General features: G+C 29.7%; 1 long non-coding RNA gene across 1 annotated transcript in view; it reads right to left on the minus strand.

Annotated features, from left to right (window-relative positions):
- The window catches only part of LOC129231855 (uncharacterized), a 122878-nt gene extending 118909 nt beyond the window's left edge, over positions 1–3969 (minus strand). Inside the window, exon 1 of the long non-coding RNA XR_008581309.1 lies at positions 3947–3969. This is a non-coding gene — a long non-coding RNA (uncharacterized LOC129231855). The remainder of the gene's footprint in view (positions 1–3946) is intronic.
- Positions 3970–16698: the final 12729 nt, after the last annotated feature.

Here is a 16698-nt window from a genome sequence, read left to right on the forward strand (position 1 = left end):
TATATATATATATATATAAATTTACACACACAGTGTGTTCCCGTCTCGCAACCGTTAGTCCTAGATGAATACTTCCAATTGCAAAAATGTTCAAAATCATATGCAAAGTGAAAATATTGAAGTTTTGAAACAGAAAAAAAAGAGTCAAAAAATACAAAATTTACTTTTTATACGAGTCCTAAGTCCCTTAACTTGTATTTAGGGAAATATTCTCCGTCCAAAAATAATTCCTACTGAAAAATTTTGACATTATTATGATCAATATTCACCGAAATATGAAATGCGGCGTTTTGTGACTTACACCTTTACACTCGCCGTCAATGACACCTTTTGGGGGAAAATACAGCCGCTTATAAGTGTTTAAAATTATATCTATGCAAAGAATGTGTTTTTTCAAATTGTACGAAGTTCTGTAGCGTTTTTTTTTTTTTTTTACTTGTCGTCATGGCAAAACATTTGCATTTATTTTTGAATTGTAAGGAAAAAAATTATGAGTGCTTTGTTTTTTTTTTTTATTTTGTCAAAATGCCATTCTTCTGAGAGGGCGGTAAGTTCCAATCTCATCTTTTGCATGGTCCCTTAAAACTTTTAACTCGCATATCTCCTGGAGTTTTGGTATATGTGTATATATATATATATATATATATATATATATATATATATATATATATATATATATATATATGCGCATGTACACATAAGAAGTATCGCTAAAAAACAAAATAAAGCAGGCGGACTCTCAACTCTCTAGCGGTGGATATGCCTGTCTTCAAAAAACCTTTTGCAACGATGTTTTGGAAAGCTATAAGCATGCCAATCAATATACGGAACGCATTTTTAAAAAAATTAATGTGTCTCAAAGATTGTTCTAAAAAATGTTTCTGAAAGAAACTTATATGTCATTGAAAAAATCACCTTTTTTTTGTATTTTACTTCTTTACAGATTTTTTGATTAGTCAGGGTAAAATCATCAGCAGTCGGTCTTTTAAGAGCTCGATTACTGTTTTTAGGCTGCTATAAGTTTCAAAAATCATTGCAACTGTAAAAACATTGTAAGACTAAAGATTGTACATTTCCAATACTATTTCTCTTAATTGTTTCAAGAATAGCAACATTTTTATTTTGGAAATCTAGCAATTTGTAATGTATGCAAATGTTTCAGTAGTTGGTCTCCGAAATCTAGTGTTCGGCAATGTGTCAAACCAGTGGTCGGTCGTTTTATTTTCATAAATCATATGGGATAAACATTTAATGCGAACTTAAAACCCATCATTATAGTTGCAAAATTAATTATTTCAGTATTTAGAAAATAGTTGTAAGTTTTTGATACCTTTGTAACTTTTCCCTGTCAATTCTGGGAGAAAATCCAAGAAATTTAATACTTGTCTAGAGACATTAATAAGAATCAGTATCAATATTTAAAGCATCTAGCAAAAATGGAATACCCACCTCTTTATTTGGGGGTATATTTAACCTAAAACATTTGTAAAGCATATACATGTAGTACAATGAGTAATAGAAACAGTAACCACAGGTTTTCCAGTCATTCGAATAATTTGAGCTAATGTCCACCCTCTAAGTACTTATTAGTAGAACGCTTACTCTTTTCCGAACGAGGACCATAGGAATCAAATCATTCAATTCATAATATGATTTGTGAATAACCAACGATTAAACCACCATCGCCAGCGTCGACACAAAAAAGACCAGTATTAGAACTTAATGAACATATCGGCTGCTAGAATTTTCAAAACCCGTTTTAGAAACATATAAGTTATGTCCAGCATCACAAATTTCAAATTGATACGTTTAGAAGAAAGTTTCTCCATCATCCCCACCGTTTCACTACATTAACATGGGTTTAGAGATCATAAATGGGCGTCTCCCAACCCTACACGCGCACACATAAGTCCTCTTATGTGAACACTTCTCTGACGATCTTGAAGCTTTAAAGAAAATAATCTAAATTTTAAAATGCGTTGTGTTTCTAAGCGCTAATAAACACCTAGAACTAGGAGTGGAAAGAACCCTCTATTTAACAGAGCACATATCCAACTACCTAAGACCCATCCTTCTTCTCTTATACACACAAAAGCATTCCTATGCTACATTCCAAGGCCCTTCCATTTGTGCTTCTTAATGGCCACCGAGATCTGAACAAATCTCATTTGGAAAATCTTTCCAAGACTGCAAGATGTGCAAAAGAACGAAAACTTTTAAACATTCTGGTTTCCGCGATCATTAGTAATATAAAGCAACCTAAAACAGCACAACGCCCTGGATTATAGAAGTGATTGTTTGAGCCCTGTGTGAATTTCTTAACCTTTCAGCTGCCGTAAAGAATGGAGACATTGTTCAGAGAAGCAATTAGTAGTTACTGTTGCCAACATATAAATAAAAAGGAAAACAAAAATATGGTACACATTATTTCACAGCGCAAATGTTATAATTATTACTTATCTAGATTCTGAATGAGGTATGAGCAGTAGAATACTGCCATGGGCAGGTAAAGGACAGTAACTGCAAATTTTTCTTTTTCTTTTTTTTTTTTTTTGCCTTTTTGTCCTCTATTATAAGTTAGCTTTGTTGTACAAGCTTGTTTATTTGGTTTCTGATGAAAAAAAGGGGCGAAAATAATTGTCTAATTCCAATATTTCCCTATTGTTAGTATTTAATCCAAAACGCATTTCTTCAAATATATCGAAAAAAATTTTTTTGCAGATACTGCCCTTTACCTGCCCGCAGCAGAATAGCTATGGTATCCTTACTGAGTCAATAATACGAACGAAGAAATTTAGAATTTTTGTTATATTATGTATCACACAAAAAGATACATATGACTATTATTTTAACACTTCGCTGAAATGATCAAAAATTGGTATAAAACTTTTTATGTTAAGATTTGTCATTCACCGGCAAGAAAATCTGATATCGTTTACTTCAATATGGAAGGGCGTACAATATAGGAAATTATGGAATAATTGAAAAAATAAATGAAATAGTTTAAAAACTACTAAAGGAATGTTTTAACAACTTTGATGATAAAAAACCGCAGAAACTCGGAAATTTAAAAAAAAAATCTTACTTGCTACGTGGTCAGTTCCGTGATCATCCTGTATCGCAGAATGATAATTTAAATGCGTTTTTTTTTTTTATAATTATTATTATTATTTACTAGTGTTGCTGCATTTAACTTACGAGTGTATTTTCATAAAAATATCCCAAATGGAAATTATTTTTTATTGTTATTGTTTATATTTAGGCTGAATAAGTCGATCAATAAATTGTTACTTCATTCGAATATTTCATAATATTGAGAAAACCATCAACCATTTTACGTTCTGCAGAGAGTATTGAAAACGCAATATATTTTAAATGTTATACCTGCAAAATAAATTCATGATATTGAACTGAACTTTCACTGTTTTTTTTCCCCTAACATCATTCCGATTTCGCTATGAAAATTTATCTTTTTTAACAAACGATATCCTCTATACTGTTTAATATTTTCCCTTTAAAGTTTTAGCAAATAATTTTGATTATTATATAGATATTTTACTCCTAAAAATAACTTTGACGGAAAACTTTTGAAATTAAAAAAAAAATATATATATATATATATATGAAAAGCAGGAACTTTTAAATGTTAATATCTCTTTGAATATATGTGATATTTTTACGAATAGATAAGTTATTCCATATTTTTTTTACATTGTAAAGCACTCAATACTGGTGCGTGTAATATATGGGTGTATATATAATTGATGACCTTAAATTTTGTAAGGTAACTGGCAAATTTTCAAGGAATTTATTTTGTATATATTTGCATAGACAATGATAAAATGATAAAAATATTGAATACATGACATTATTTTTTTCTCACTAGTTTGTTTTGAAAGAAACATATTTTTAACAAAATAAAAATATGATATAAAAGCGTCATTACCTTAAATATCGTCTTGCAGCTTTTCTACCCGGTATCTGAAAAGAATAAAAATACCATATATAATCACAAATTAATATTCAAGAAACTGATACTATTCTAGATCGTTTGCATTGTAAATATCATCAAATATTTTTGAATTTTTATAACTCGTGACGGATGTTTACTAATAATTTTTTTTTCACTCTTTTTGCGATTAATTTCTTTATAAAACCCTTTTAAAGCAGTCAATGATTAAATCTTAAACACTACGCTTTCTCTATGCATTAAAAAGTTTTATTCTTTACCAAAAACCTTTATTGATAATTGTTATTGACAATTGGGGTTGAATAACAAATGACAATTTAATTGACATTTGTTATTCAACCTTTTTTCTCACTTGGGATCAGTAAGAGTTTTTTTCATAAACTACTCGTCATGGATGTCCTGCGTTAGTAAATGTGTATTTTGTAGTAGTAATTGTACCCTAATAATGAAAAAATAAGTCTCATAAATAAAAATTAATATCATAATAAATCAAGATTCAACTATAACACTACAAAAAATAAATATAGCTATAGAACAAAAATAAAGTCTCAAACAATAAACATTATGACAAAATGGTGCATTTTTCTCATCAGGGCCCTTTCACAGTATTTTGACCAAATGTAGAGTCCGCAACATGATAGTTTTTTTTTTTTTGCCATAATTATTTATTTTATTGTTTGATTAGCACAAAATTTTATTTTGAGTTAGTCCTACCAACACTCAAACTTAAAATAAAACAATATGCTAATCAAACAGTAAATTAAAAAGTTATGGCAGAAAAAAAATGTCACGTTACGGACTCAGCATTTGGACAAAATATAGTGAAATTTCCCATCAGGTATGCAATTTTACGACCATATTTTCAGCATATCAGTCAATAGTCCTGACAGCGGCTGATTTTGATGAAAAGTTTAAAATAAGCAAAATTTTCCAATGTAATAAATGCAGATAATTAATTTAATAAATACTTCAAAATAAAAAATTGAACCCCGTCCGCCTTTCCGTCCCCCGGTTCCGATTCTAACATTATTTATTCCTTTATTTATTTATTTAATCTTTCGAAGAAAAGCCTTAAAGTCTTCATAGAATTCGCGTTCGAAAAAATGCACCTTTATTGTGCATTGATCTCTGATTTTCCATGTGGACAAATGAAAACCTTTGTTTTTTTTCTAAAAACTAATATAACTAAAATTTATATTTTTGAACCAAAAACTGGGCAGAAATCCTAAATTTTCTTTTTATTTTTGAAATAAAAAAAAAAAAATCTTGAAAATTGAAGTTAATTTCTCCTTAAGCTTTGCATTGACGAAGGTGATTGCATAATTAATTTCTTTAAATGTAAAGAAATATCGAAAAAAAATCAAGTTAAATTTTTTTTATATTTTTTGAACGGATGATTTATTGAGTTTAACTTTTTTTTTTTTTTTTTTTAATTGAACTTTTTTACGTATTATTGGCCTGCAAGCAAAAACCTGAAACTGCTTGCTTTGGGATAAATTATTGTAATTGATTTATCGGTAGAAAAAAGGAAAACTAAAAAAACAATCAATTCAAAAACAATTTGCTTTTCTTATTGCTATTTCGTTAATTTTACACATAAATTTCTCTAACATATAATGTGCTCCAGAGTTTTTGGAATTTAAATTATTGTTTTAGAGCAACCGTGCCCTGTGACAATCGTTACAACAACAACAACATTTATTTTAGCCAGTGGTTGGAAAAACTAAGTTTCTTTTGTAGCGAACTACAACTACAACTACTTTGGCACAAATGTAGTTAACTACAACTACAACTACTTTTTTCAAAATGTAGCAACTACTAACTACTTTTGAAATGTAATCGCTACTTCGCTACTTTTAAAAAAATAAATAAATAAATAACATACACATACACACCATTTGAGGATTGAATGAAAAAATTTAAAAAATGTTCAGATTATATATTGGCTCATTTGAACATGGAATATTGCAAATAAGTTTTTTATTCTTTTTTTCCTTTACTGAAACGATTCGTCAATCCAAACATTTTTTACCATTTGCACGAATATTCCCTGCAAGAAAGGATTAAGAAGTGGAAGGAATTCAACCTTCAAATTTTTAATCCTTTCCTGACAGTAAGTAGCATTTCATTCAAGAAGTGTAACTCGGCTACTTGAAATTGAGATAAATCCAGTCATAATTTGATTTAAATTTTACATAGACATACATATACATGAAAGTGATTTAGATGATGAAAAGCTTCTTTTAAACAAAAGAGAAACTTTAATTTTCATTATATGAGTTAATTTTAAAGGAACTTATATTTCGTAGGAATTAATTGCTTTTGAGCTTCAAGCTAGGGTTCCGGACCTGGACACCATCTCATTGACTTTTAATATGTTAATATATCAATACTCGATCAGCGAAAAAGAAAAAAAAAGGAAAAATATCCCAAACGGTGCTACTAATTATCTGAAACATGAAACATAACTAAAAATACTTACTTTACTTCAATGTGCAATTTTAAACAACAGTGGACTCTGGCTACAACGCAATTCGACTAACGCGAAATGTCTATATAACGAGTTTTACTCGAGAAACGCATTTTGCAGCTGACGCGAATTCCTCACCCGCAACACGAAAATTTTCGGAGCGGAAGCGCTGGGCTTATATCACCTTGTTTCTTGGTTACTAAATATTAGTTTCGTGAATGGAATTTCCCTTTAGCATCACTGAAAGTCAAAATTTCCCGCACCGTACTTGTCGAAACATCAGATTGTTAACGTACAAATCGCCGCTCAGCATTTTTTTCTTTCTAAATATGAAGTTGGTGAAAGATAATTTCGCATAAACGAGCTGTTTAAAGTTTGAAACTCATCCCTCGCGTAAGTTGAGGTTCGACTGCATGTGCAAATGGCATTGATGCCGAAAGCTTTTTGCTTAACTGGCAAAGTTTTCATGAACCGGAAAAAATTCGTTTCTTTCTTTCTAAGCCATGCTCTATTCAAGGCGAATATTGGGAAAATGTGAAAGTTTCTATGCCAAACAAACTAATGGCGTCAAACAGATACAACGTATGGCGTCAAAATAATATGTCAGAGGTCAGCTCGTATTTTTCAGTCTTACGAATCTGATAGGTGCGAGTTTTAATTGCGTAAGACTTGCACTAGTCAGATTCGTTTAAAAATGCATTTTTTTTTTTTTTTTTGAAACTTTATTCAAAAGTAGTTTCCAGGAATCGCTGCAAACTACTTTTTTTGTAGCGAACTACTGGCTACTCTACTTTTTTTAAAAAGTAGTACGCTACACTACAAACTACTAAAAAATGTAGCTACTACAGTAGCGTCGCTACTTGTAGCGCTCTACTTCCAACCACTGATTTTAGCCATAATCAGTGCTGTAGTTGGAAAAAAAAAATTAGTAGAACTCATCTTGGGTTTTAGGAGAACTCATCAAAATAAAAGGTGGTATGAAACCAATTTACATTACGTTTGAATTATTTTTACAGTAAAACGCCAATTATCGATGTTTCGGGGATGGTGTACCCCCCTCCCCCCTCCCCCAGCTAAAAGCACTCACTATTATATGCTAAATCGTGACAAAGAGAAGAAACTCAATTTTCCCTGAAAGTATTTATTTGATTTTTAAATAGGATCCGAATACTAAAAAAAAAAACTTTTACGACTAGTTCTTTTAGAACGAGAAGGGATAAAAATGAAGATGAATATACTGTCGTGTGCAGGTAAAGGGCAGTAACTGCATTTTTTTTTTTTTTGTCATCTATTGTATATTATCTTTATTGTACAAGCTCGCTTATTTGATAAATTATTGTAATTGATTTATCGGTAGAAAAAAGGAAAACTAAAAAAAACAATCTTTTTAGGAAATAGTCCGTCCTTTACACTTGATTTGTGATGTTTTTAACTTTAGATTGTAAGGAAAGTAAAAAGAGAAATTTGTATATTTTAAAGAAATATAAATGTTTAATTTCATAAATTGTTTTCAAAAAATGCAGCTTTGCGTCAATATCAAGATGACGAAAACTCTTGTTCCTTTAATCACCGTAAATTTTTCATCAAAAAGCAAATTACAATAATTAAAATATAATATAAAACAAAAATTGTCATTTTTTCGTCATCTTTCAGCTGCATAAATTAACCAAAAAGAGCTAATGGCACCTATGTATTATACAACATGTTTTTATGAGCTTCCTTTTTACGCACTGAGGTGAGAGTTTCTTGAGCGTTGTATGTAATTATCTGCAGTTAATATTAAAATTTTCGTCGTGATTATGTAGCTGATCTATTGAACGATTTATTTGATCATTGGCTTGAACGATTGATTTGACAATTTATCGAACGAGCTTGTAACGTAATGAACTGTAAGACGTTTCAAAACGTAATGCAAAATTAATAAACTAATAAAACTGTAGGAAGACAACGTTTTCAACAAAATATGTTTACACTGATAGAAAAAAATCTAGACTCTCAATTTTTCATTGTTCCTTCACTCGTTACTTAACTTAATTTTATTTTATTTAAATAAATACAAATAATTTAGTAAATATTCCTAAATTCAATATAACTCATAAGCTATGTAAAATAATTAATGCAGTCTCAAAAATGTCTAGCTTAAATATTTTATTAAAACACGAAACCTGTACAAAAGTATAATTTCAAAGGTAAATAATCCAGAATTATAGTAAACTTTTGCTTAAATCAGTCCATTTAAAGCCTTAACATTATTCAGTGTTGCCATAAATGATCGTTAGTAGCTTTGAATTTGAAAATTAATGAAAAACAATAAAAATATAAAATAAAAGTTTTAGGAAAAAAATTCTTAATTCCTCCTTTTCTCCCTATGAATGCCTTTTTCTTGAAAAGTAACAAAATAATAATAATAACAATACTGTCATTATAGATTATTTTCTTTTCTTATAATGTATTTCAAACTATAAAATATGACTTAATAAAATATTTTTGTAAATTTATATTTTCTAAAGTGAAAGAAAAATTGTACAGGACATTTTTCTATTGTTTTCTCATTTTTTCAATTGTTCAAAGAAAACCTCTTCGTTGGCTGATTTTATGCATGAAAAGACTTGAGGTTTTTAAACGCTAGTACTACTATATTTTGTTGTGCTATTCAATACTGCACTTCTGTGTTGAAACTAAACAATTTTTTAAATCCTAGAGTTTTAACTTGTACACAATATGATTGGTGAAAAACACTGCTAGAGATATTGATCAATCCAAACTCACTTTAAGTAAAATGTACCAGGCAGTGATAAAAGTGCGTTGAAGATCCATCTGCTCTATTGGGATTTTAAAAAAATTAAATTGTGGATTCGACATAAAAATAGGGCGTAGATCTCTTTTAAACTTAGTTTCAAACACCAAAGCATCATCCAATTGAATTTTAAAAGTTTTTAAAGATAAATATCAGTTGTAGAACTGTTAGATTAATTCAACATCTCTGGTACTTTCTCCAAAATTTTGGATGGGGGTAAATAAATAAATAAATAAATAAATAAATAAATATATATATATATATATATATATATATATATATATATATATATATATATATATATATATATAAAAATTTTGTTTTCACATTTGTTGAAATGTCACTTGTATTCAAAATTGCAATGTAGTAATTATGTGTTTATTTATTTATTTGTATTAAGTCATATTTCATCGTTTACGAAATTTTTAAGAAAAGAAAATAAGAAAATTGCTCTTTTTTATTTTTTCAAGAATAAAACACATTTCTGAGGAGAAAACCGCAGTTTTAGAGTTCCATGCATTATTTGGTTTGGTTCATATTTTTATTGTTTGTCATTAGTTTTGAAAATAAAGCAACTGACAATTGAATCGATTATTTCAGAAAGAGCGTAAGTGCAACTAATGCAACTTTTCAGGAATCAATAAAAAGTGGTTATTACTTTCAGAAATGAACTAAATTCTACGAAAATTTTTATGACTAATCTAGCCACAAGTAGGATCATTACCTCACCTTAAATTACGTTTCATTTCGTCACTGAAATTAATTATTATTATTATTTTTTTTTTTTAATTTGGACTTACGTCCTTTATGATAAAAATATCCTGAAAGACTAGTTTAGAGAGATGAAAATGTAAATCAAGTGAAACAGATTTGTTTCAAACTGATTTATGATAATACAAAATAATATAACAAAGTGAGATAAAAATAATTAGTGAAGTCTATATTCATAAATTCATTATCTTAAGAAAATACATTTTTTACTTTCATCTCTCTCTCTCTCTCTCTCTCTTGTCTTGTTTTAGTGAAATAATAAAGTCTGGTGCAAAAAAAAAAAAAAAAAAATTACAAAAACTAACAAACTGAGGTAAAATGCAAACGTTTTACATGTGTATAAATCTATATTCATATTCATCAAATACATCCTCCATGGAAACCTTTTTTTCTGTCCGTCTCTTGTCTAGTTTTGTGTACCAAGTTCGGTGTACATATTGGTATGACTATGTTCAAAATTGCACTGAATCTTGATATTTGTTATTTCTTCCAACAATATGAAAATTTTCCCTTTATACTCAATATTGGCTAGGTAGTTCAGCCGACAAGCGTTACTGTGCAAAATTCTCTTGAATACCGTCTATAAAATAGCTAGCCTGAAACCGTTTCTTTGATGCTCTATCGAATATTTAAGCATCATGAATGTGGATAATTGAAAACATTTGTCACCCAGTAAAATCTTTTTCCAAAATCTCAATTCGGGAGATAAGTCCTCTTAAAAAGTAAAAGGCACCTGTCTTACAGATTTCATTGTTTTCAACAGATTTGACGGTGAATCTTGATGTAATTTCAGAATTTCACTTAAAATAGATTGGATTTCACATGGCAATAATCCGTCATATTTGTTTAACATTCCTTTTACTCTCCTAAAATCCCGGTCGCGAAGGACGAACAAGTGTCCTCTCAGAGAAAAGTCATTATAATGCAATCTTGTTAAATTTTGTCAATGTTATTTCTAGAAAAAGTCTCCTGCAGTGTTGTTTCTATTTTGACCAGCGTATATATATATATATATATATCACTGAAAGTATACAGTTTTTGCGCAGTTCCTACAGTAATGTTAATAAAACCCCTGAGAAATTAGCGAATTTCATTGCAATTCCGTGATTTCGAATCCACCCCTAACCCCCGAACTGACGAACCTACCATTACCGTAATTATGCTAGATCAAAGGAGTTATTTGTTTTTACTTCATTACGCCGCATCATCTAGTTCATCAATGATCTTGCCATTGCGTCTATTTCTTCCATAAGTCCGGGACTTATGCCCTTTTTGCACTAAACGAAAAATGTGACCCCTAAATAAAGTGCTTTGTTGCACAATGATTTACTTCCCTGCTACACTAGTCGATTTCTCAACATACAAATATGGGAAAATCACAGCTAACTCAATTTTGAAAAAAAAAAATGTGACTTATGCCCTTTTTGAAATAATCGATTCAATTATTAATGACAGCATTGATTAATGATACTGCTTTAGCAACATTTTATTATGATTTTTTTAAACCATTGATGGGACTTTAATAGGATTTTTACCCCCCCCCCCCCAACCCCGCCTTCCGGATTTTATACTTTCGTTCAGGTTTCATGTAATAATAAAATGTTAAAGGTGTAGATATTTTTGAATTTACACTGATCATTTTAATTAATTCGTAAGCGAGAATGGATTTGCGACTATTTTTTTCAATTATTTTCCTGTATTTTAAAGAAGTAAAATTTAATTGGTTTGAAGTTCTGATTAAAATACAATCTAAGTTTTTGAGTCTAATTTTGTCCAGTAGTATATATATGCACAAAAGTATAGACTCAACAACCGACTAGAAAACAATTGAAGGCTGAGAAACTGCTAGTTTTTATTTATTTATTTATTTATTTATTTTTATTTTTTTTTAATTTTTAATTTTTTTTTTCCACTCAAGGAGTAACGAGCGCCTCGACTTTTCTTTGAGGAGTGGAGTTCAGTTTTTAAAAATGTGTACTGTATGAAAACTGGTAATTGATGGAAAAAGAAGAGATACGTATTATTCTGAATTTCAATGCTCAAATTATTTGACATTTTCTATTTAAAAACTTAAAACATTCAAATGCAATGTCTTAATTGCTTCTTTTTAGTTTCATTTACCATGGTGCTAATTTTTTGTTAAAAACAAAGCATGAAAATATGCTTGACTAAATTTTTGAGAATTATTTTTTATTTTCAATTCGTCTTATACGCTAGTGGAGGCTTTAAAAATATCTCTGACTTAAGGTATGGAAAAAGTAAACAGTTCATTTTATTGCTGAAATCGTTACATTGAATCAAATGTTTGTAAATGTCATTTGAAAGTCTTATTTTAACTCCAAACCTCGATTTTAAGATTAATTTTTTCGTTCAAGCACGTCATCTTTATTTCACTTTTCGCCGTACAGCCCGTAAAAGATACCATGGTAACCAGACGACGTGATATTGGTGGTCGTTCGATATTGATGGACTTTATAAATTGCTTTCCAGAGAATACATGAAAAATATAATGTTCTTTCAGCTATAAATAGCTCCAGAGCAGTTTAGGACATTGAGCCAGCGGCGCAAAATGAAACAAAATATTTGAGCTACACTTCCCTAATATTGTAGATGGATAAAATATGGCGACACCTAAAAAATTACTTGTCGGTTTCTTATTGCTATTTCGTTAATTTTACGCATAAATTTCTCTAACATATAATGTGCTCCAGAGTTTTTGGAATTTAAATTATTGTTTTAGAGCAACCGTGCCTGTGACACTCGTTACAACAACAACATTTATTTTAGCCATAATCAGTGCTGTAGTTGGAAAAAAAATATTTAGTAGAACTCATCTTGGGTTTTAGGAGAACTCATCAAAATAAAAGGTGGTATGAAACCAATTTCATACCACCATATGTTTGGTGGTATAAAACGCCAATTATCGATGTTTCGTGGATGGCGTACCCCCCTCCCCCAGCTAAAAGCTCTCACTATTATATGCTAAATCGTGACAAAGAGAAGAAACTCAATTTTCCTTGAAAGTATTTATTTGATTTTTAAATAGGATCCGAATACTAAAAAAAAAAAAAACACTTTGGCGACTAGTTCTTTTAGAACGAGAAGGGATAAAAATGAAGATGAATATACTGTCGTGTGCAGGTAAAGGGCAGTAACTGCTTTTTTTTTGTCATCTATTGTATATTATCTTTATTGTACAAGCTCGCTTATTTGATTTCCGCTGAAAAACATGCGCGAAAAAAACGTCTGATTCCAGCATTTTTCTATTGTTAGTATTGAATCCACCACACATTTCTTCAAATATCTCGAAAACTCATTTCTGCAGATACTGCCGCTTTCCAGCACACGGCAGTATAACTTTTAATATGGTGAATTGTCACTCTTTCTGCTACTATCTTGAAAATTCCAAGGAGAATGATATTTTACAAGAAAAGTAATATTGATTACATGTAAAACATTAGCTTTTTCAATCACCAACGTTTTCGTTCGTTTTTTTTTCTTATGAACCACGTATTATTAACGTTCGACATATGTGTACACTGATGTAAAACTTTAAACTTAAGTTTTTAATTCAGAGTTGAAAAATTTAGTCATTTACCAATTAATAGCAGAAAATTATTGATTTAAAAGGAAATATAATAGTGTCTACACACATGTATACAGCTGTAGTATATTTATATCTTTTACATTGTTCTGAACTGGAGAATATTTTTTTACTTGAAGTTATTTTTCCTTTTTTTTTTTAAAGATGAAATGTGTCGTTCGAACAGTTCTATATAAGGAGAATTTCTTTCTGTATAAGTTTTTAATTTTTCTGACACCAAAAATGTTTTTGACTAAGATTTTCCAATTTCTGTCGGACTCCATGAAAAACTTGTGGTTCAACACATAAGTTATCACATACGGTATACTGCAAGCTGATGTCATTTTGAAAATAGCAATAATGTTATTTAGGGTTCTAGTTTACAGTTTCTAAAATTAAAAGAAGGGTGATATCAAAATTTTAAGAACCAGACTCATATTTGACAATGTGCTTAGATTCATTTCGTAACTCAGAAAATTTATTATTTTTATTACTTTATTAAATTTTATTTATACTGTTTCCACGAAGAAAATTATCTGCTGTGTTATTTGACACCTGAATCGTGTAATTACACGTCCTTTGAGATTCTTTCTTTATATCTACTTTTATTTCACGATTTAGTTTCTATAAGTATTGTCTCGTGTATTTAAAGTAAGGTTCAAGATAAAAACGCAATCATAATTATCTGCAACTAGCTGACCCGTTCAAAGCATTCGCACTAGAGAGAACGGATTCAAAACCCCGATTTTTAGTGTAATTTTTTTGGATAACAGCAGACATGGTGAATAGTTTGTTGGTTTTTCGCTGATGACAGTGTAAAAAAATCTTTCAAATGATAGCTTACTTTTCAAGTTTGATGAAGTATTAAGAAAGTTATGGCGTACCTACAAAAAACATCTTTAATGATACTGAGATTTAAAATGTTAAAATAAACGTTTTCTTTTCTGATTTTAATGTAAAAACACAACTGTGGGTCATAATCCTGCCTCAAATAAATTAAAATTACATATTCAATTAAATTTGGATCAGAATTCAGCTAAGCAAATTCAATCCTTCATATTTACATTTTCGGGATGTGGGAGACTAATGGACCTTCACCTTTGGATGCTATACCCGAAAGCAATGCGTAATAAAGTAGCAAAACAAATTGAAATCTATGTCTCTATTTCGTTGAAATATTATTACAAAGTTATATTGCGATTTACTATGTTTGGTTATTTTAAAAATAAAATTCTATTTATTTGTTTCATCACAAATATTAATTTTAAATACATTCTTCAAAAAAAAGGGCAATTTGGAAATGGACAGAGTAGATAGAATTTATTAGTTAAAATTTTCATCACTGCTAATTTTTACCATAAATTATAGAATCAATAAAAAGCACTAATTACTCATCGAATTCGTGTGATTTTTCCTTGATACGCTGTTATAGCTGTTATGAAATTCTCAAACTTTTGATTACATTTCCCTCGTGCACTAAATTGTTTTTATGTTTTGCTTTATTTCCTTATTTTTTTTTCATAACTCAGAATAAATCGATTTTTAGACCACATAATGGCGAAAAGTGTGTTAATATCAATTAGAAAAATAATATTTTTTGAATCTAAGAGCTTGCAAGGAAGTTGTTCTGACATTTCTAAAAGTTTCCTCGGAAATGAAGTAATGGCACGAATCCTTGAAAAGACTTCGATGATTTTATCAGATTGATCATTCGTAAGACTACATTTTCACAATCAATATTTTACGTATCATAATTTGGATCAAGCGGAGCAGCGACATTTTTTGAAAATAGAACTCATTATGAAGAAGGAAATGACTTGGGTTTCTTAAAGGTAAATGATCAAATAAGATAACAAATAAGAAATAGCTCTATTTACTAATTAACATCTTAACCTTATATTGGAAACATGTCTTTTAAAGATTTTCGCAATTATTTTGAAACTACTATCTCCGCAGAATTACTACCTTTCAAACGCTCCAAAAAAAAAAAAAAAAAAAAAAAATCGCAGGAAAGTAATTTCAAATTTTTTATTCTACTATTTTCATTTATTGATGATTTTTTTTCCAATGGGGCTGCGTTGCACAACCTTTTGCCGATCTAGTGCGATCCCCCATTATAGCATTAATTCTTTCACGTAGCATCACGATCGGCAGATAATTTTACCACAAGGATTTTGAAGCTCAGTTTTCCCACCAGAGGGAGACATCTGGGCTTTCTTCGATGTGAAACTGAACTAGGAATTTAATTATGCCAGGAGCACTCCAAGCTAAACGAGTAGGGGAAACTAGGGAGACTAGTTGGGACGAAATAAAAAAATAACAAAAATAGTTTGCCATTTGCACATTATTATGGCTAAAACTAATCGCATAATTTTAGACTTGACCCAATACCTTGGGAGACATGACTCCCCTCATGATTGTAAGAAGACTCATAGATATTGAAACCAAAAACGCAGGTTTAATGGTGTTTTTTGCTTCAATAAGTGATACTTGAAGTGAATGAACAAATGTTCACTCTGTAGGTGAAGTGTCACAGATTATTCTAAAACTATAGCACATCAGCAGGAAAGCAGAAGTCTAATTCAAAACTTTATCAGCTAAGACTCAAACAATATTTCAGTTATTTTATTAAGAAACAAATCGTTGGGCTTAAAGATCATTACTATTTTAGTTATTTGTCAAATAAAAACAATTTATTAGACCAAAATATCTTCGTTATTCTTTAAGTAAAAAAAATCCCCCCTTCTTATTCACAATATTAAAGTTATTGCTTAAATAAAAGCAAATCATTAAGGTCTGAATCACAATATTTTAGCTATTGATAAAGAAAAATTCATTGAAACGAGCTGATGTGTGCATCACATGACTTCCTTTACTCCAATTTAATGTCTTTTCTCCATTACTGGCAATTTTAATGTGATTCAATAGTTTGCTCTCTAAATATTACCAACAGTAGCCAAATTGAAATCAGATTCAAAAAAAAAAAAAAAAAAAAAAAAATCGCCGAATTTGTCGCCAAGTTGTTGACAAAACTTGGTTTAAAAAAACACTGGCGATATATCGCCAAGTGTCCGCTAAATTATAACACCACTTGCGTTTACATCGAA

This window comes from Uloborus diversus, chromosome 10 (assembly GCF_026930045.1).
Source record: "Uloborus diversus isolate 005 chromosome 10, Udiv.v.3.1, whole genome shotgun sequence".
Lineage (NCBI taxonomy): Eukaryota > Metazoa > Arthropoda > Arachnida > Araneae > Uloboridae > Uloborus > Uloborus diversus.